Source organism: Propithecus coquereli, unplaced genomic scaffold, assembly GCF_000956105.1.
Source record: "Propithecus coquereli isolate 6110/MARCELLA unplaced genomic scaffold, Pcoq_1.0 Scaffold9, whole genome shotgun sequence".
Classification (NCBI taxonomy): domain Eukaryota; kingdom Metazoa; phylum Chordata; class Mammalia; order Primates; family Indriidae; genus Propithecus; species Propithecus coquereli.
The window spans coordinates 7,910,029-7,931,543 of NW_012155284.1; positions in this window are offsets into that span (position 1 = coordinate 7,910,029).

The following is a 21,515-nucleotide window of genomic DNA, read 5'->3' on the forward strand; positions in this document are numbered from 1 at the left end:
TCCTTTCTTCCCTCACACTGTGGTCTGCTCAAGTCTGGCACGAACAACAGTTGGCTCATGTGAGTGAATGAACTTGAATGGGCTGTAAGGCCTTCTGAGGTGACCAGCCCAAGCAAGAGCTTTGCCAAGTCTTGTTTGGCTCACACGGCCTGGTTATTTGTTGGAAGCCGTACAGTCCCCGTGTGGACTCATTCCCTGCTAACGCCCTGGTCTGAGTCTCTCAGGGCCACACACCTTCTGGAGACTCCATTTAACTTCTGCTCTCTAGGCCTGGGCCTGGATTCAAGCTTCAGATCCTCACCCTCTGGAACAAGGAGGGTCTTTTCTGTCTGGATGCCAGTTGCCTCTCTCTTGAACTCTTGGCCGAGCTTCTGCGAGACTTGTTATCTCCACAGGAGGTGAAACCAACTGAAGCTGGCTTCTCACTAGGGATTTGGCTTCCTATCTTCTCTCTCTGGCCCTGGCCAGAGTCCCTCTACAGGCTGCCCTATAAATTTGGTAATTTTGGCCATTCTGTAGGAGCAATTCGTGGGTTCCTGTGCCTCAGGATCCTGAAGGAGGCCTGGGCCTCACTTTTGCATTAATCCTGTGTGTCCTTTATCTGGGAGCCTCTAGCTTTGTTTCTCTTTTTTCTTTTACTTTCCATTCAGGATGCCTCTGTTTGTGGAAGAAGCTCCCTTCCTCTGTCCCCAGCATGTCCCCTGTGAGCACCAGCTGCAGGTGGTCTGCTTGCTACTTCCCTCTCTATCCAGCCTGGCCATCGCTTCTCCTGCTACTGAATTGCTGTTCGGGAGTTTGTACCATACATTCTTATGGTGAAGACAACCTCCACCTTTTTCAAAGAAGTCCCTAGAGATTTAAAAATTCATAAAACTTAAACGTACTAAAGGAAGAACATAAGCATGCTCTGGCTGCAACTTCTGTCCCTCAGCTGATTGCCAGAGGATGGAGATGAGGAGCTGCCCACAGCTCTCAGAAACACAGACTAGGTTGAAAGAATGGTCTTCTCTGATAGAGGAAGGAGTTTTTTTTTTTCAATTTTTTTAAATTTCAGAATATTATGGGGATACAAACATTTTGTTTACATATAATGCCTTTGCCTCACCCAAGCCAGGGCTACAAGCGTGTCCTTCCCCCATAGAGTGCGCTCTACATCCATTAGTTGTGAGTTTACCCACCCCCACCACCCCCTTCCCACCTGACCGGCACCCAGTGGGTATTACTACCATGTGAGCACCTTAGTGTTGATCAGTTAGTACCAATTTGATGGTGAGTACATGTGGTGCTTGTTTTTCCATTCTTGTGATACCTCACTTCGAAGGATGGGCTCAAGCTCTATCCAGGATAATATCAGAGGTGCTAGTTCACCATTGTATTTTGTAGTTGAGTAGTATTCCATGGTATACATATACCACATTTTATCAATCCACTCATGGATTGATGGGCAGTTGGGTTGTTTCTATACCTTTGCAATTTGTGAATTGTGCTGCTATAAACATTCGAGTGCAGATGTCTTTATTGTAGAATGTCTTTTTTTCGTTTGGGTAGATGCCTGGTAGTGGGATTGCTGGATCAAATGGTATTTCTATTTTTAGCTCTTTGAGATATCGAGGGAGGAGTTTCAATAAAGATGACTCTATGGATACTTGTACACCCATGTTCATAGCAGCCACATGCACAATGGCCAAAAGGTGGAAATAATCCAAATGTCCCTCAATAGGCATGGCTAGTAATGTTTGAATGGATAAACAAAATGTGGTGCATACCTACATTGGAGTATTACTCAGCATTAAAAAGGCACAAAATTCTGATCCATGCTACATCATGGATCAACCTTGAAGCCATGATGCCAAGTAAAATAAGCCAGACACAAAAGGACAAATGTACTGAATGATTCCACTTACACGAGGTACCTGGAATAGTCAAATTTACAGAAACAGAAGTTAGAATGGTGGTTACCAGGGGCTGGGGGAGGGGAGACTATGGAGTTATTGTTTCAGGGGTACAGAGTTTCAGTTTAGGAAGATGAAAAGTTTCTGGAGATGGATGATGGTGATGGTTGCATAATGATGTGAAAGTACTTAATGCTACTGAACTGTACTCTTAAAATGGTTAAAATGGTAAAACTTATGCATATTTTACACAATAAAAAATATTAAAAATATAACATGGAAACCATGGGTTGGTATGGTTTCTCCACCATTTACATTCACTTTTGGTCAAGGGTACACATAAAAAATCAAAAGATGCACAAAAACTCCTAGAGGAGGTTATCTCTCAATGTGGTTTTCATTTTGTGTATCTTCCTTTCTTCAAGTAATGGTGAGAAAATCTTATTTAAACAGCACTCAAGTACACCCTCTTACTAAGTTATTTTTTCCTGTGACTTTTGCACACTAAACTAGGGGGAAAAAACATGTTTAATAAGTCAAATGTGTATTCGCAAAAGTTACCAAATAAACTTGGTGGCTGTGGCAAGTCCTTGGAGTTGTGCTGGGTAACGCAGATTTTGCAATTCATGCACACACGTTGAATAACACTTTTTGTCCTGGGATCCCTTACTTCATATAGGAAGTATGTGACCTCCAGGTACCAGGCACTCTGAAAGAGAGCTTTGATTGAAACAAAGCAAGCAGTCGGATTCCTCTTGGTTCAGGTAATTTTTGTGGCTGATAGTTGTGTTGAACTTTTGAAAAACAAATACCACCTGCTTACCCCAGGAATGGGAGTTTGGGTGGAATGAACACAAATTTGATGGCCAGATGCCCTGAGTGCTTGGCGGGCTTTCTAGGGTGACTTCTAGTGAGTCATTTTGCCATTCGGTGCCTGCATTCAACGAGGCAGTCAGGGTTTGAAGTGGTCCACATGATACCTGCCTGGCCTTTCCAGGACAATCCAGTTACATTCCTTTCCATTATAATTTATTTATAATTTGGGATGCAGGCATGGTGGGAATGAAGCACCTCTTCCAATGTAATTTAAGATAAAAACAATATAAAATCATAAAATCTGTATAAGGAACTGCAACAAGATTCTGCTTTTTTTTTTGTCCTGATGACTAATTCAGAACTGTTTTGAAATATCAAATTGCAATTATTTCAAAGTATCCTCCCTTCCTTCCATCCATCCTTCCTTCCTTCCTTTCTTCCTTCCTTCCTTCCTCCCTCCCTTCTTTCCTTTGTGTTTCTTTGCTTCTGTTTTGCAATTTGTCTTCCCTGAGTACTACTTTTTTGCTGCCTTTGGTATCTGTCCTTCCATGCCGTCATGTCTTCAGGCGAGGACTATGGATGGCTGTGAGAATATATAATGGGACATGTAGAGGGAGGCATAGGGGGTTGGCAAATAAATGGTTGGTCAAGGTTATCTGAAAACAGAAAAGACAGGGAGGATGTGGAGGAAACTCCTGCCTCCAGCACTTTCTTCCCTTCCATTCCTCCTCCCCAACTCCCGCACACAGAAGCCTGATCTCTGGCCTCCTAGGAGAAAATGGATAGGAACCCAGAAGAGGAGAACGGGAAGGGGTGTCATGCTTACTCTTCCTATGTGAGGCAGGCGGGTGGTGTGGGTGGGGCTGGGGCTTGGGCCACTTGGGAGACACCTCGCAGCTGAAGAGCTGGATAGTCAGAGGAGGCTGGGAGGCCGAGATGCAGGGAGCTGCCTCCCCAGTGCTGTTGTTGTTAGACCCAGAAGTGGGGATAAGAAGACCCTCTAGTTTCTTTCTAGTTGTCCATATGACTCAGATTGGCATGATAGGGCAAGGGGAACACCGCTGTCACTGAGTGAAGATTATGTATTTGACTGGCTCTTTTCCCAATAATCCAGAAGTGAGGTTGGGGTGATGAAAAACTCTTCTAGTAGCATTTGAAATGTTGCTAAATATCAGTAATAGTAATAACAACTATAGCTAATAGCCCAGCTAAATGTTTTTAATACACCATCTCATTTTTAATTCCTTGATACACTACTTCCTTCCTTTTAAATATGTGAGATAGGTATTAATACTATTATTATTATCTGCAATATACATGGTATCCCTGTTACAAGATAAACTGGGGCACATTAAAATTTTGAAGAGTTTATTTAGTAGATGGTGATTCATGAGTCAGGCAGCTCAAGACTGCAGGTGGTTTGGGGCTCCAACGAAGGGGGCTTGTAGGGAGCCCGTTATAAGTTGAACAAAGAACTTTGCAAGGCAAGGAAAATATTTGACTGGTTCAAGTGGAGCAACAGTCTCTAAGTGCCTAGTTAGAGGTTAGTGGGTGGTTTCTAATCGGGGAAACTTAAGTTTCATTTCCTAGATATGGCCATTTGTGCTGAGTTGGGTTTCAGTTTGCTTGCATAGGAACTCAGGGCACTAGGGCCTCAGCCTCCCGGGTAATTATTTTAATACTCCATTTTACATAGCGACTCTCACGAAGTTATTTGCCTAAGGACAGGGTGACTAAGAGGCCTATTCTTCATTATATGTCTACTTACTACCTCCTTCTTTCACTCCTCTCAACACTGTTTATTCTTAAGTTTTACTAAGAAGTAACTTGATCTACCATGTATGCCAGGAAACAAAGTGAAGTCTTATTTGGAAATGATCGTAAGGAATTTGCTGCAGGTGGAAGAGAGAGAGAAGGCATCTTCTCCGAGCCAAGCTGATTGCCCGCTGAAGTAGGCAGTCCTCCCCGCGGCCTGGCCTCTGATGGCAGGAAACAGGCAGGTTTTAATCTAATTGGGATGAGGGGGTGACAGTAAAAAGAAACAATTTTGAGGTGTGGTTTTCTTGAGGTGGCAGGGAAAGATATAAGGTTTTTTTAAATGGTGTTTTAGTTTAGACAATAATAGAAGTTGAGCAATTTTATATTCTGCATAAAAGGAAAAGCCAACTGTACAGTGTTAACTGAGGACACAGAGCTACCAGTGCGGGAGACAATGGCAGATGGTAACCACCAGCTGGAGGGACGCAGCTTGGGGCCCCGGGGGAAGCCAGGCTCAACGGAGATCACTCTCTGGCCCCTCCCTCATTCTCTGCTCTGCGGGCCCTTGAGGACTGCATCTTCTGGGCTCCCTGGCACTCTGTCTCCTGGCTGGGTTTGGCAGGTACTAGCAAGGGCCTGGTGGGCAGGAGGGGAGACTGGTTGGGGGATTTCTTCTCTATCCAACTCCCGGCTTTGGTGACACGGTTCCAGAATCTGCCGCTTCCTCTTTGAAGACAGCCACACCTAGCTGCCCCTCCTCCAGGGTCCCAGTGCAAAATGAACCCAGGGATCACTATTTCTCCTTCTTGTCCCTTCGGCCCCAGGTGTGGTGATGGCTGTTGCTAGTCCAAAGGTTCATCTAACTTTGCCACACCCCACTAAGCGATCCCTTCATCCGCACCTCTCTGTTTGCTCCACCTGGGGTGGACATGCTTCTTGCTGGGAGTCTGACAGTGTTTCTCAAAACCACGTGCATAGGAGTTACCTGGGGATCTGATTCAAATGGAAATTCTGGTTCGGTAGGTTTGAGGTGGGCCCTGTAGCGGCCAAGAGAAAACTTCCCCTTTGCCCTCTGAATGTTCACTGAAAGTCACAGACAAGAGGCAGGTTAATAGGAGAAAAGACATACAAATGTATTTAATGTGTATGTGGGGATAGATTCTTCAGAATGAAGACCCCAAGATACGAGTAAATTGTCTGTTTTTATGTTTAGGTTTAGCAAGTATGGAGAGCCATGTAAAAAAGTTTTTTTCTTTTTTTGAGACAGGACTAGAGTGTTGCCAGGACTAGAGTGCTGCCAGGACTAGAGTGCACTGGTGCGATCATAGCGCACTGCAGCCTCCAACAGCTGGGCTCAAGGGATCCTCCCTCCTCAGCCTCTCCAGTAGCTGGGACTATAGGCGCACATCACCATGCCTGGCTAATTTTTAAATTTTTTGTATAGATGGAGTCTCACTGTGTTGCTCAGGCTGGTATCAAACTCCGTGGCCTCAAGCGATCCTCCCACCTCGGTCTCCCAAAGTGCTAGGGTTGTAGGTGTGAACCACCGCCTCCAGCCTCACATGAAAATATGGCTAGACAAAAAGGATTTGACCTAAAGTTAACAGACTGAGTGGGGAAACCCAGTAAGGCCTGCCTGTCTAGATTCTTCCTGGCCTCTCTGAGCATGCATTCCTTCCTTCTGGATATGGGGCAGAACCCTTTCTGGAATGAGGGATCTTATGACCTTACAGTCAAACACGATAGGTCAGATAATTTTTTTTATGGCCTGTTTTTACACAGAAAGGTGGAGGAAAATTAGGGTAATATTTTTAGGTTTTATGGCTGGCTTTGAGGAAAAGGGTTCTGGTTTCTATGACCCACCTTGGGGAAGAGGGATTCTAGTTCCTATGGCCACCTCAGGGGAGAATGGGACTGAGAGATAGGAGAGCAGGAGAATGTCAGAAAAAAAACTTTTGCTTCTGAGGTGGCTTCTGAGGCCTTCATTTTGGAGTGTTGTTTTTCTGAGCCCCAACAGGACCAAGATGCTGCATCTCTAACAAGTGCCCAGGTGATGTTGAGGCTGCTGGCCCATGGACCTTGCTTACTCTCTCCATTCACTGTATGGTCAGAGTGGTTGGTAAATGTGGTCCCAGAAATAAAAAAAATTGAGGCTCATTATAAAACACAGTAAGGAAAAATGTAGGCCCCCACTCATCCTGAATGTCAGGAATGGGTTAATGTAAATACAGAACAACGCAGAAGACATTCTGCTTGAGTGGAGTTTGCTCTCCACTCCCACCCTGAATGTGTGTGTATACACAGGCAGTTGAGGGATTTCCAGGTTCACTAATTGCTGCATGACTGTAAGTCGTTTCAGACAATCTGAGCCTGAACACAGGGACAGGAAGGGTGGTGTGGAGATATAGGGCTTGGTTTTTTCCTTAGACTTGGCAAACTAATCATCTGCTTACGTATTGTCTATGGCTGCTTTTGCCTGACAGTGGCAGAGTTGAATTGTTACAACAAAGACCACATAGTCGTAAAGCCTCAAACTACCCAGCCTTTTACTGAAAAAGATTGCTGATCCCTGCCTTAGAATATGGTGCAGTATCTCAAGAATTAAGATCTTTAAGCAAAAAGGACACTTAGGAATCACCTTGTCTCATTTTACAGATGAGGAAATGGATACCCACATTCTCCCAGCTAGCTCAAATCTGTATTTTTAAAAGATACATAGAAAAAACTGGAGGTGACTTGGAGAAGAAAATCAACCTCTAATGATAGAAGTTGGAAAGCTAAAGGTGTGAGATTACCTGGAAGTTATTAGAAAAGTAGGCTAAACTGTTATTCTCCATTTCCGCACAGGAAAGGTTTTCCCAACTTTAAACGTATCACATGTTGAAATTAGATTTCCAAGGGAGGCCTGGAGAGCTTTAAAACAGGATAAGAACAGCTGCGGCAAAAGATTGGCAACCTTTCTCAGGCAGCACCTGAACTTTTCACTCATTTATTCATTACCAAACAGGAGGAAGTCAGGGGACCCAAGGCAGGGGTGGGGCAATTAGGCACATGAGTGTGTGTGTTCACACATCCAGAATATTCTGTTCTCTACACCCCTGGCCACATCAAAAATCATCTTGAGGCTGCTCAGATGCTGAACATTGGTGTCAACATTTACCATCTTGGATGAAGGACACCCTTGAGCTTAGCGATTCCGAGAGTGATGGAGCTATAATAGTACCCTAGGCCTTTAAAAGTATTTTCAGTAATACTTTCGACCGTTTGTAGGTTCCAGGGAAAAATATGCAAAAGTTTGATTTGTCATAGTACCTGTCATGGCCTAATATAGTCACTGCTAACAGAAGTCAGCTACAAAATTATTGGACTTTTTTTGGGTGGAAGATCTTGTTTTGGAATGTTCTATGCTTTTGGGAGACCCACCTCTCTCTAGACTAAATAGGGAATGCACAGGTCTCCTATTTAATTGTGAGCCCTGAAGAGGTAAGAACTATATATCAATTTATGTATTTCCAATCCTTAGCACAACTGTAGGTGCAGAAGAAATGTTTATTTCTTTTACTGGGGTGAGGTGGGGAGGGCGTGGCAAGTATGCGTTAAATTGTAGTATTTGGTCTTTCAGAGAAACCAGAATAGAGACCGTGGAGGCTACCAAGTATGGTCAATTAAGACAATTACATCGGCTCTGAGGAAATGTGCCTCCTGGTCCTGGGCATATCAAGGTCACCCTGGTTCAGATCTGCCGACAGGTAGCAATTGCTTAAGCAGCACATTTCTGTCAATTCACACTGAGGTCTTGACAATAATGCTTGGAATTTATATGGAGCCTTTCATCTTTGAAGTTCAATGTTCTAACTCTAATCTTTACGACTTCCTTATGAGGTAGGAACTAGCAAGTTGTTTTTATTTTATTTTTACAGGTGGAGATGAGGAATGTGCTGGACATACAGATTGAAGGACCTGCTCTGAGGAGCCAGAATGAGTCAAGGCCAAGGTAGGAATGGAGCTGGACATTTTGCAGCCCAATATTAAAGTTGGGTAAGTGCAGCATGCCTTTTTTTCCCCTGAGGAGAGAGACATTTGCAATGTCTTCTTGTCTTGCTTGTTCTAAATACATTTAGAGTTAGAGAGATAGAAATCAAAGAAACAGCAATGTCTATGTTTTCTAAAGTTTGTTCTAAAGTACTTCTAGGGTCTTTGGTCCAATTGCTGGATTTAATTTGAAGCTCAGCATATAGTCATCATCCCTCCTTTCCCACTCAGCCTGGCTTTCCTTCCCAGCTTCCTAGCTGATTGTCTTTCCTCATGGTAACTATCAACATGTCTCTGTTACAACTCACAGGCTTATTATGCCTTGGTGATTACCAGCCAAACCTAAGGCTTAGCCAGATTACCTTCTCTCTGATCTTAACACAGTCAATAAAAATTGACTCAGCAACTTCCGTTGAAAACTCAAGACTTTATAATTATTACAACATATGATTATTTGAAGGACAATGTAGAGTTGCCATAAAATTTAAAAACTAGTCTCTGTAAATAATAATAAAACTGAAGGTGGTTACACAGGCAGATAGAATAAAATATGTTAGGTGAACAAACAATACCAGCTTCCTTGACTTGTCTCATTAGCATTTATCAAGTCGTTAATAGTCTCAAAACACTTGACAGTTAATCCATAGAACATCCTTTGCAGATAATTAAATATTCTGATCTGAGCTTTGGGGAGGACCAGAAGGACCAGACAGGAAGCCCGGTTGGACTGGGTGTTCGATATGAGCCAGTCCCCTCAGACAGATGACTCTCAGGGCACTGTTCCTCATACTTTACTCTTTCATAGGTACAGATGAAAACCCAAGCAAGAAGAAAACTTGTTTTAATTTTAACGAGTTTATTATACTTAGTATAAAATAAAAATGCAGTTAATTTACATCAGAATCAATCCTTTCCTGTTGCCAGCCCTATTTGTGAAGACCAAGCAGGGTGCCACTGACACTGGATGATTTCAGAGGTATAGGACCATCTTCGTTCCTTTCCCCCGAGGGTTCTGATGATTCCTTTACCATTTAAATATATTTGCTTGAGATAAGACTTTGCTACGAAAGAACATCTTGTTAGATGGCCTAGAGAGCTTGAAAAAATAGGACCTGTCTTGCCACAGTCAGAAAACATTGACTGGTAGAAACAATTTCCTCCTTTGGTGGCCACTGTGCCACGTTAGAGGTGGAAGTGTGGCAAAACCATCTGAAGATGAAGTAACTGTTTCCATCTTTTGCTAACTCATTCAATGGTACTCTTTCCCCTCAAAAAACTTCTTACTTAATAACATTTTACATTAATGCAGAGAGATTGGGACAGATTTTATAGAAAGGAAGCATGCATTGAATCAAGATACACTAAATGTATTAAGGTTTTAGATTAGTAATAACCAATGATTATTTTCTATACTGGAAAAAGGATGAAAATTTAAGAGACTTCTTGTCCTACATCTATTTCTACCCAAAGATTCTTTAAAATGCTATACTTTTAAAAAAATACGACTAAATAGTCTTCAATGATATTCAACAACCTTGGAGACAGAATTCTGCAAAAAATGCTGACCTTAAGAAATACAAGATTTCTTAAATTATTGTTTTCTGTGGAGCCAGTTGTTTTTTAAATTTCATTTCTATAATTTCAAAAAAATATATGTTTATATTGATGATTTCTGACCATACAATGACAACAATAATATCAGCTAATCCTCAAGTGTCAGCCATTGTTCCAAGAGCTTTATGTTTACCATGGTTCTCTTCATGATAATCCTATGAAGAAGTTAATGCTATTATCTTCCTCAATTTTCAGACAAGCAAACTGAGGCTCAGATTAAAAATGATTGACAAGGTCATACAACCAGTCCATGGGGAAGTCAGGACTTGACCCTAGGTCATCCAGCTCCAGAACTGTTTGCAGCAATCACTTAAGCAAACACCGAGAGGGAGGACTTTGGTCTGGGGAGTGAGGTGGGGAGTCCTGAAGACATATCCCACAATAATATGAAGTTTTAAGGAAGGCATTCTTAGTGAGGAAAATCAAACAGAACTGGCTTTGAGTGTAAAGTATTACAATAAGAGTAATGACTTACGGTCAGAGATGACGCTTTGACTTATGTTTGCTATGAGGTGTAAAGGATTGGGTTAGACTGTTTCATTAAAGCTGGCTTTGACAAGCGAGAGACTAAGAAGACAACAGCGAGAGTGAGCATGGGCAGAATGATGATGGTGGTACACCCATATTTCCAATGACTTAAAAATCTTTCCTAGACCTGGGCCTGACGCTTTGTTTTAATACCTATAAGATCCGTCTAAATCAGTGTTCCTGCTTTTAACATACGCCCACTATGAATATGTGATATTTGTGTTAAACATGATTTCAAATTCTTGCATACTGTACATCTCTAATGTAATAACGATTATGGCATTTGAAATGAGACATAATCACTTATTAAGAGCTTATTTTAATCATCCTTTTTAAAAACAGCAGAGATAGAGTTTTCAAAGGAAAAAACTATGCCGAAGTAGAAGCTGGGTAGAATTTGAAAGCGAGCCCAGTTGGCGTCTCACTGTTTAAGTCTTATCTATCAGAGCCAGGGATGAAAGGCAGAAAGACCAGTCGGTCTCTTTCCTGTTTGTTTATTTCCTGGCCCTCTTGTCCTGTCTGTAGCTTTGCCCCCAGAGCTCCTCGACTGTATTTATTTTCCATCTGCTTCCTGCTCTCTAGACAGTCTGAGACAGCCTGCTCACCAGCCAGCAGCTCAGACAGAGAGACATAAATATTGTAGAGCGCACAAAGACAGTGCTAGGCAGGCAGGGACAATGAGCAGAACTAAAGACACTGGCATCACAGAGAGATTGGGTTTTAGGTGGGATTAAGCAACAATGTTCTTTGGAGCGAGGTAGGACTGGATATCCAAGCTGGAAGATGCATTGATGCTTTATAGGGGGAAAGCTATAGGGGACATGTGCTAACTTCATTTCAGAAGGAGTTTCTGTGATCACATCTATTGTTTAACTCCCTTCCTCAGGTATTTCTTAGAGTCCTTTATAGTAGACCATATTATCTGAACCATTGCTTAAGAGTTTGTTTTTGTTTTATTCTTTGTCACTTTGATCCATGGTTTCAGACTTCTGGATATTACAGTCTAGTAAAGAAAAAAAGATTAAAAGAATAAAAAAATGAAAGTAAATGTGTGTGTGTAATGACAGGGGGCAGATCCCTTTGGGATTGCCAGTTTTTATTCTTGTCAAGTATCATCTCCTTGCATCCTTGTTTCACATGTGAAGGGAAAACTTAACCCTAAAGAGTAGGAAGCAGGCCCATCCTTCCTAAGAAATAAGGGTCAGCAACTGTAACGCATAGATATGTTCAGAAAGATACATTTTAAGTTTTTGAATGTAGAAAAATGACAAAGTAAAATTTTAGTTTATTGTATCACCTTTTAGATACTTGTTTTGTTGCAAGTTTGTCAGCTTGAAGATTTACGTTCCCCAAAACAAAGTGGAGTCCCAGAGTCCAGCTTCTGGGAATGACATTTTAAAATCACATTCAGTGCCAAAAATCCATTCTCCCATAACTATGTTGATGCAAATGGAAACATCATTCCTGGTACTATTTCACTGAATTTGGAATATCTTGGGCAGGGTTATACTTGCAGGAGCCTGAAGCTATGGAATAATTTGGAACTACCTTCACACTGGTAATACTTATCCTCCACTTTGGTTAAGGGGGGTAGGCAGCAGTCACGGAGTAGAGGAAGAGCAGAGAAGGAAGACTGGTAGCAGAACTTGCTTTGATTGCTTTGAGCAGTTAAATGTTGCCCCCAACCTTGAAAGCCCTACTCTACAAATCCAAAACCCTTTAGTTGACAGGATCTGTTCTCCCATGGAGACAATTGGGAGACATCTGTTGTTATTAGAGCATGGTCTCAGAGGACTGTGCAATCCCACCCATGCTGATAAATACAGTTTTCTGTATATTATTTCATTTTCAGTGATTTTAGGGCCTCCTATGGTTTCATAAGTTGCTACCCAGGAAAGGTGTTCTGTGGCCCAAATTCTGTGTGACCCAAGGGAAGTGGAGAAGTAGCAGCTCCCTCCAACCCATTGCTTCCCCTGTCCCTCCCTGGGTCAGGGGGTGGGGGCAGGCAGCAGCAGGCTGGGTGTCTGGCCAGTGGGGAGGGTGCAAAGGGAGCAGGGAGCTCTGTAAGACTGTGACCTACAGCAGAGCAGAAAGACTTGATCTGGCAGGAATTATCTGAGGTGGAGGTTACAGCTCTCAGCTGCTTCAGTCCTGGGCAGGACTGGGAATTACTGACTTAGATGTTGTTATGGGTTGAATTGTGTTCCCTCAAATTTTATATGTTGAAGTCCTAACCCCTGTACCTCAAAATGTGACCTTATTTGGAAATAGTCATTGCCAGTGTAATTAGTTGAGATGAGGTTGGGCCTTTGACCATGTTTCCTGGGCAATCTGTGGCCATGCTCTTCATTCTCCATTTCCTCTAGGTACTCTGCTGGCATGGCTATAAAATGCTCCTAGACCAGAGGGATGCTCTGGGAATTGGCATGGAAAATGAGCACATTTCTCTCAGCTTTCCATTAGAATTCACAGCTGTGCCAAGAGGCACTTTTGATTGGACTAAGGGTTACCCAGGCCAAACGTAGAATACTGGAAATGGACTTTGAGCTCCCTTGGTAGTAGCTCCTGGGAGAATATTCCAGGCATGGCATGATTAACCGGAGTGAAGTTCCCCTGAATCTAGCAACAGATTCAAACAAATGAATGAATAAATCTATTGCTGGACTTAGGGGAACTTCACTCCAATGCTACACCCACCCAGAGTTGCACCTTTCTCCTAGGAAAAGGTTTTTAATGGATGCATTAATTGGACTTAACCCAGATGCAAGGCTCATAAACTTAGAAGAGTTGGGCAAACATTTGCTGATTTCCTGAACACGTGTGAGAGGGTATCTTTGTCACTCTTGCTCTCCAGAAGGGCACCTCAGGCAGGAAGGTGGATATTGTACAAACTCAGCGTGCTGTGTTGCTGGAGTCAAGTTTCTGAAGCAAGTTTTCTTTCATCCCTCATGCTTTCAATCGCTCTTCTCAGTGCCCAAGGTGTGAACACAGCAAGTGCCGAGGTGGGAGTGAAGGGAGAGGCAGAGGACAAAGTCAAAGTGGGTTGTTAGACCAAGAGGCAAGCTTTGTAAATGTCCGGGAGTTACTGACAACATGGCTCCCACTTTCTCTGAGGTTAGCATCTTTAATTATTAAACACAGAAGCTTCATCAACATTTGGACTCCTTGGAGACAACCAGCAATTATCTCAAATTCTGTTCCCACTGCCGCCCTCCTCAACTTCAAAGCAAACTCATTACCAGGCCCCAAATTCTTCAAATTACTTTCCCATCATCTCAAATGATGTTTGTAAGTAGTTCATAATGAGAGTCTAATCTCACCCTTCAGATTACTAAAAAGCTCACAGAAGATGGTCTATGATAAAATTATTCCAAGTCAGGGTGATTATCTTTGGATCTTTCTTCCCAAGAAGATTTTATTCACTCGTTTGTTAAAATTTTAGAAGATATTTTATGTACATATATTTACAAAAATGATTTATGCAGACTTCTTCATGACTTTTATTTGCAAATTAACATCCAAATGAGGCCTCTTTTGAAAATGAACTATTTTATGTCTTGCAGATGAATACTTAAGAAACGCATATTAAATCGGGACGAAAGTGATGAGCTTGTCTTTGAGGTTGCCGGTAAAATATAGTTGCCTTTGTTTTCTAGAAGATCATATTTCATATAACAGAGCTCAAGATGTGCCTGAGGTTTCAAGCCTATATTAATCGTCAGACAGCCTAGTTTATTAATTTGAGCAGTGTTCCTATCGAGGTTTACCCTTGACATCAACAGAAGAAAAGAAGGAAAAAAAGGGTAACAGAGAAGAGGCATATAGAAATGGGTACAATGTTGTCAGCTCTCATGTTTTGTTAACCAGGATGTTTTTCAATGATGATTTACAATTTAGTTCTTAAAAATTTAAATAGAAAACTAGGTGGTTAAAGTAGCTGGTAAGATTTTTCTGGAAATCATCTTTATGTTGATGAAAAAACACTCACAAGTGCCCTCGTGAAATCAGTCTTCTTCTCCATGTCATGCATTCCTTCCTCGGGGTCACCTGCATTCCCAGGGAGCAGCTCCCCTTGTGGCAGTGAGTGTCTGTTGGCGGCTATCGTGTCCTTCCAGGTTGCAAAGTCGGGAGAGGGGCTGGGGTGTAGTTATGTGAGGGGTGGGGGAAGAGCACAAGTCTGCCTTTAGGAATTTCAAGGTTTACAGGGACAGCTACTGAGTAACAAGGGTTACAATTACATACACAGTGACAGTGATCATTAGGCTATGCAGAGGTTGCAATGGCAGCGTGAAGAAGAGGAATCTGATACAACCTGGGGGTCCAAGGAAATTAAGTGGCATCCATCATCAGACAGACAAATTTAATGTTCAACAGCATGATACCCACTACATGTGCAAAAAAGACAGGTAGGTAAATAGAGAGACGAACAATGGGTAGATAGAATCTATAGAATCCACAGCTCAGCTCTTGGTAGATCCTGTTCTCAGGGGACCCTTGGATCCCGACCTGATTGCGCTTTGCTCATGTTAGATCTCTCAAGTTCTACTTCTTGCTCTAGTACTATATGAAAGCCAGAAAAGTCATTGAGGGAGAGAGATACCAAGAGAGGTTGTATTTTGCACAACTGTGGAAGAACTGGGATCTTTAAAAAAAAGTTTAAAAAGATGCTATGAGATCTATAACATCCTTGTGCATTTCTGAATATATCTGATTACCTATTTAGGATCAGGCAACACAATCAAAATGGAAACTTTGCCCCATGAGCACATTAATTTTAAACCCTAAACTCTTGGCACTAAAGATGAAATCACTGGATACGGAGAAGGAATGTGGAAGTGCTTTGAAAGCATAAAAGACTATTTTTAAGGAGGAAGTCAAGGCAAAAGAGAGATACAGGCAAAAGAGAAAAAGGCAGATGGAAGGCTCTCACCCTTTCTTCCTATTCTCTGGGTGTCAACATGGAGGCAGCCTGCTGTGGTCCCGGACAGCCCAATTAAAAGGAGAGGCCTCATTAACAGATAAGGGAGGCCCAACCAGGTGAAAGGGAACAGAAAGAGGAAGGAAACAGAGCATGGAAAGAAGAGAGAAATGTTGTTTGGCAAAAAACTGTCTGTAATATAGTTGATGATTCATTTCTCTAACATGGAAGCTTTTGCTTTAATTGAGCTAATCCTGCTGTGGTTCCTGTCTTCTAGGGGCCCCCACTCTAACATAGAGAACATCAGCCATCACAGCGATGCACAGACACTGCAAATAATTCAACCCGAAGAGCCCGAGTTATACAAAGTAAGCAAGAAGAAAAAGATGCCTTTGCGCCATGTACAAACAGTATCCACATCATTAGCATGATTGTTCTTTGAGGAAAACCAAGCAGAGCAAGAGGAAGCTGTATGTTTTCACTATTTACTGAATGCTCTGCTGCTAGATGCAGACACAATTACATGTCCTTTTGCTTTTAGGGGATTCCGGTTTTTGTTTGGATCTTATTGGTTTCCTGACCTGTCAGAGAAACCTCTTGCATTCTGTGAATTTAGAACACACAGTGTCACCTTCCTAATTAGTCCTGATGGTTGGAAAGAGCTGTTTGAATTCCCAAAAGGGCCTGAATGGCAGAAGAAATGCAGTTCTATTATTTTAATGCCTACACAGTAACTCAACTAATGGCTATAAAATGGTGCCAATAGAGGGCCTGTAGGGACTTGGAATTATCATTTTATCAAAAAGCATTAATGGATGTTTGTATGTAGGAGATTAGAAGAAAAATCTACTACATGGCCAAGTTCTATATAGATAAGAATAACTTGTTTTTAGTAAGCATGCTGGTTGAAGGCGAGAATAAATCTTGCTAAATGATTGAATACAGTCTGCTCCTACATGAAATTTGAAAATTCCCTCTCCCACTATAATGTTTAAGACATTTATATTATTTTTCTTAAGTCCTTTTGGGGATCTTCAAGGTCTGCAAACTCTGCTTGCTTTCTTAGTTCAGAATCCAAGATCTTAGCTTGTTTTTCTTTCACCACAATCCACTCCGCTCCTTTGTTCTGTTCCTCCCAACAGGGTTTGTGGTTGGGTCTTGGTCTAACCTGTTCCTCACGTTCTCTGAGGACAAATGTGCAACCTCTTGTCATTTATTGATTTTGAAACAGATGACAACTGAAGTTGCAAATGCAGGAAAATTATAAATGATCAGAAATCTAAAGTTATTTGAATTATAACCCTAAATACCCTATTTTCTCAAACAGCTCTCATCAGCTCTCTAATGATGTCCCCTTTTCTCCCTCAAGTAATTCTGGAGGTCCCCAGGGAGAGGTTCACAAATGTCTCCAGGTCCTCCTGGCCTGGGATCTGGCCTGACCCCAGGACTGCAGCTCCTCCACCCTGTCCTCCTGGCCCCGAGTCTCTTCTCTTGCTGAGTCTTTCGGGCCCAACAGGCACAGCCGTGGTCAGTGGGTACAAAAGCTGGGCAATGATCTCTGGCAGAGTGGGGGGAAAGGCTCCCTCCCTTTTGTGTTACACTGTGTGAGATGCGGGACATGGGCCCAGTGAGCTAAAGCATTTATTGAAATGCTATTTTAGAATTTGGTTACGGCATCTCTCCCTAGGACCTAAGCATGTAGCCCAAGGGATTGGACAGGTGATGGAGTAGCGACCACTCTGCTAGGTGCAGACTCCTCCTGCCACCCTCTTTGAATACTAAAGCTTTGTCACTCAGCCCTATTCCTGTCTCCCTCCTCTGTTATAATGAGCTGCCTCCCAGAGGCTCCTCAATCCTCCCTGGGAGAAGAATTTTGCCTGGTACTCACCCAGATTGTGCCGTGCCCAGATTGTACATCCTCCAGCAGTTGGGACATTGTGGGCTTGTTCCTAAGAGGCTGCTAAGCCCCCATGCAATAGACTTTTCCACTGGGTCCAAGCCACTAGCCCAGACCCAGAGAGGTCTGAACCCTGCAAGTGGATGGAAGAAAGCCAGGCTGAAGTTGGCATCCCCTGAAATAGTAATTGGAAGACCTGCTTGTTGGTTCTCTTCCCTCCACTTTCTTTCTGAGCATAGGGCTTGTTAAATTCTCCCCAAGAGAAAAAAATATGAGTTTTGAAGTTTTGAGTTTTGACTCTCCATGAAAGCCTACAGAGGGAACCACGTGTTCCCAATGTCAGGGATGCTGAACAGTTGCTGTCCCTTGTCTTTGACCTCTGCCCCATCGCAGGCATGACCCCATTTGGGCATTACCTGACAAATTTTGCAGGCATAATCTGCTGATTTCTAGTTATCTTCCCTCAAACTCAGAATTTAGTGGGATCTGAATTGATGAGGTTTTCTGATTTCAATTTTCACATCAAGATGGTGGGTGGCAAATTCTATGTGAGTATTACTTAGGATGGAGCAGATTTCTACTTTGTGACTATAAGGACACAATCTAAGCTGTTAATATCTTGAAAAAATTTAGGGAAATTTTCTCCTATGCAGAAAAAAAAAAAAGAAAACAACTTCAGATGTCATGAATGTGTTAGACAAAGATAAGAGCCAAGTCTGAGATAAGAAAAACATTTACTTTGACAGCTATTACGTATGCATTTGATTTAGAACCTGAAGTTATCTATCAGTTGTCTATGAAATTCACTGCTTCAGCTTTCAGTTTCTCAGATTCTTTTCTATTTGTTAGTATTTTTTTCTAGATCCCTTTCTTTACCCACCACCTTTCATAATCCCATTCCCATTTTAATTTCATTTTCCTTGTGTCGTCAGAGGTCTCCAAGATCCAGCGACGTGGTGTTTGGTGGCATCGGGCATTGTTCACAGCAGGTTCCATAAACTTGACTATAAATCTAAAGCAACCTTTATGTCCTATCTTAAGTGAGTCGATTTATGAGTCAGTGTTTGGTAAGTACTCAGAGAGCCTCATATTAAATGCAAGATCCAAGTGCACTGTATTATTGCTTCACTGTATTTGTCTTTTGTAAAGTACCTGGTACCATGACAATATTCACTAAGTAAATAACAAATGAAATGAAACACACTTCCTTCTCTATTTTAATAATGTGCTATTCATGCATTTTTTTTTTCTGGAACAAAGAATCATTGTAGGAAGTTGCTCTGCCAATATTAGGCTGATATCTTATTGCAGGCAGAATAAAGAGATAAAATGGCATGACACAGGAAAACTGATAAAGTTTCTTTTCAAAACAGAGGAGAACAAGGCAATAACACAAAATATGATAAGCCAAGAAACGGTTCAGTAGGATTAATACTAATATGAATGTAGGTTCCTTGATATCCTAATACTTTCCCTGGTTATAAAATAATACCTACATATCCAGTGGAAAATTCAAATTACAGTTTCTTGATCAATTGTATGTTTTTTAAAAATCTATTGTTCTTCTCTGGTATGATCCTGTCCTTGAGAAAGGCTGACCGAGTTGTTTAACAGAGAGTGGAACCTTTGCCAGTCATTTCTAGTGGGAATTGAGCTACCAAATATTTTCCTCAAATTATAGAAAATTGCCATTTGCAGAGTCCACATTATATTTAGCTTCTTAATTTAGGATTAAACATCTGTAACTTATTGTTGAAACATCCGGAGAGTTTGCAAAACTCTATAATATGAATATTGTCTTTCTCTTCAGTCCCATGGTGTCTCTAAAAAAGTTGTTTTGGTCCCATTTGTAAAGATTTTCTGATGGTCAAGAGAACCACTATATATTTTTAGAGTGAAAAAGTTGAGGTCTTGTGCAGTGCAATGTTGACATGTTTTCACCCAAATTTGCCACCAGTCAACCAAGGATCCTGATGGTGGTTACACTTCAAGCTGCCTCACATACCCCAACTGGGATCCAGCGGACCAGAGAGAAAGGGCAATTTGATCTGTTACTCTTCTGGCTTTAGTCGAAGACCGAGATGCTGCAATAACACAAGTCTTGGAAATATTTAAGAATAATTTCCCGCTCTAGGCTCCAGTAACATTTGAATAGCATCTAGTACGACTTGTTTTTAAAACATTAAAGAATGGACATAATGATCTTTTAATAACAAAATATAGCTGAGGGGCTTAGGGTTTCTGAAGGATCAAGGGAAACGTAATAGAACTTGAATCTTGTACATACAATCTTTTCAGGTTAATTTCAGTTCTGTTTCTTAAAATAAGGCCAAAGAAGCTTTCCAAGAAAAAGTCACAATAAAGCTGAGCCTTGAAGGATGACAAAGATGATATTGGAATAGAATTTAAGAGCAGGTATTCTAAGGGAGTAGTGTGGGTGAAGAAGTGGAAGAGGGCATGGGGGGCTTAAATATTGGTTGGAGCTCCCCAGTGGCCCTAGAGGTACAGATGGGGCTAGAAAAGCTTTGCAAAGCCCTACTCTCCCAAATTATTGGCTGCGACGTTATTCCCCCTGGAAAGCCCTCTCTGACACTGCATTGAGTGCCCTTCCTCTGTGCTTCTGGAACCCTTTGCCCTTGTCCCAGTGCAGTTCTTAGTACGATATATGTGTTTACCTGTTCTCATTTGACATCATCTCTCTGTTTTAAGCTCCTACAGCCAGGTCCTTGTCTTCACCACTTTTGTCTTCTTGATGCTCTGGACAATGCCTTGTAGGCACTCAATAAATATTTCTTGAATTGAATAAATAATGCAAGCTTTTCCTTAAATAATGCCTTTCAAATACTTTAAATTTTGTTCGAAGGTCTTAGACTGGACTGGATAATTGTCGTAAAGTCATAAAGTAACATATTAATAATAGTGTGGATATATTTTGTAGTTAAAGTACTAAAAGTGAAGCTTATTCTACCATTATAGAAAGAACAGAATACAACACAAACTGGTACCTTTTGGATCCATCCAAAGGATGTTAGCTATCAAATTGCTAAAAGGACCTATTGATAAAGGAGTTTCATCCATACGATAACTTGCCAGTATAAGGGACCATTTGAGTAGCAATATAGTAGGTCCTCACCTAATGCCCTTGATAGGTTCTTGCAAACTGAGCCTTTAGGTGAAACGACGTATAAGGAAACCAAATTTTGCCATAGGCTAAACAAGAGTTAAGTTCCTATAGCATATTTATGGTCACAAAAACTAAACTTCTAAATAAAGAGCAAAACACTTCTAATATTAAACACTGTATGTGACCTATACATACATTTAAGAAAGATTAATAAAAATAAGCAAGATAATTATTTACCTGCTTATTCCAGTTCAGGATCTGGGGTGGCTGGAGCCTATTCTGGCAGCTCAGGACGCAGGTGGGAACCAGCCCTGACCCATTGCAGGGTGCACTCAGGCCACACCCACACTCGCTCACACTGGGACAACGTGTAGACACATGGATCAACCTAACGTGCCCATCTCTGGGACATGGGAGGAAATCAGAGACCCAGAGAAAACCCACAAACACATGAGGAGAATGTGCACACTCCAAAAAGATCGGCCTTGGCTGGAAATTTAATTTTTTTTCTCATCAATGTTATAACAAAATGACATTGAACAAAACGATGTTATTTGAGGACCTGCTGTATAAGAGTGGGCAGAGCCCTTATGATCTGCTGGGGAGAGACTAAATTGGAGAGAACCCTGGATTTGGAGTCAGAAAACATGGGACCTAGCTGTAGAAGTTGCTGCGTGAACCCAGGAAAATTACTCAAAGTCCCTGATGTTCAATTTCATATCTGCACACTCAGACCCATACTATCAGTCCTGCTTGCTTTGCGGAGTTGCAAACATAAATAAGATAATGTAGACACGAGATAATAAACTACAAAGAATTCTCTTCTTCTTATCATAATGGTGCAAGAAATAAGTCGAATTGATATCCTGAATCCTAGAATGTCTTGTTCACCAGTTGCATGACATATTCCAGACCTTAGGACTTTTGATTTGATAT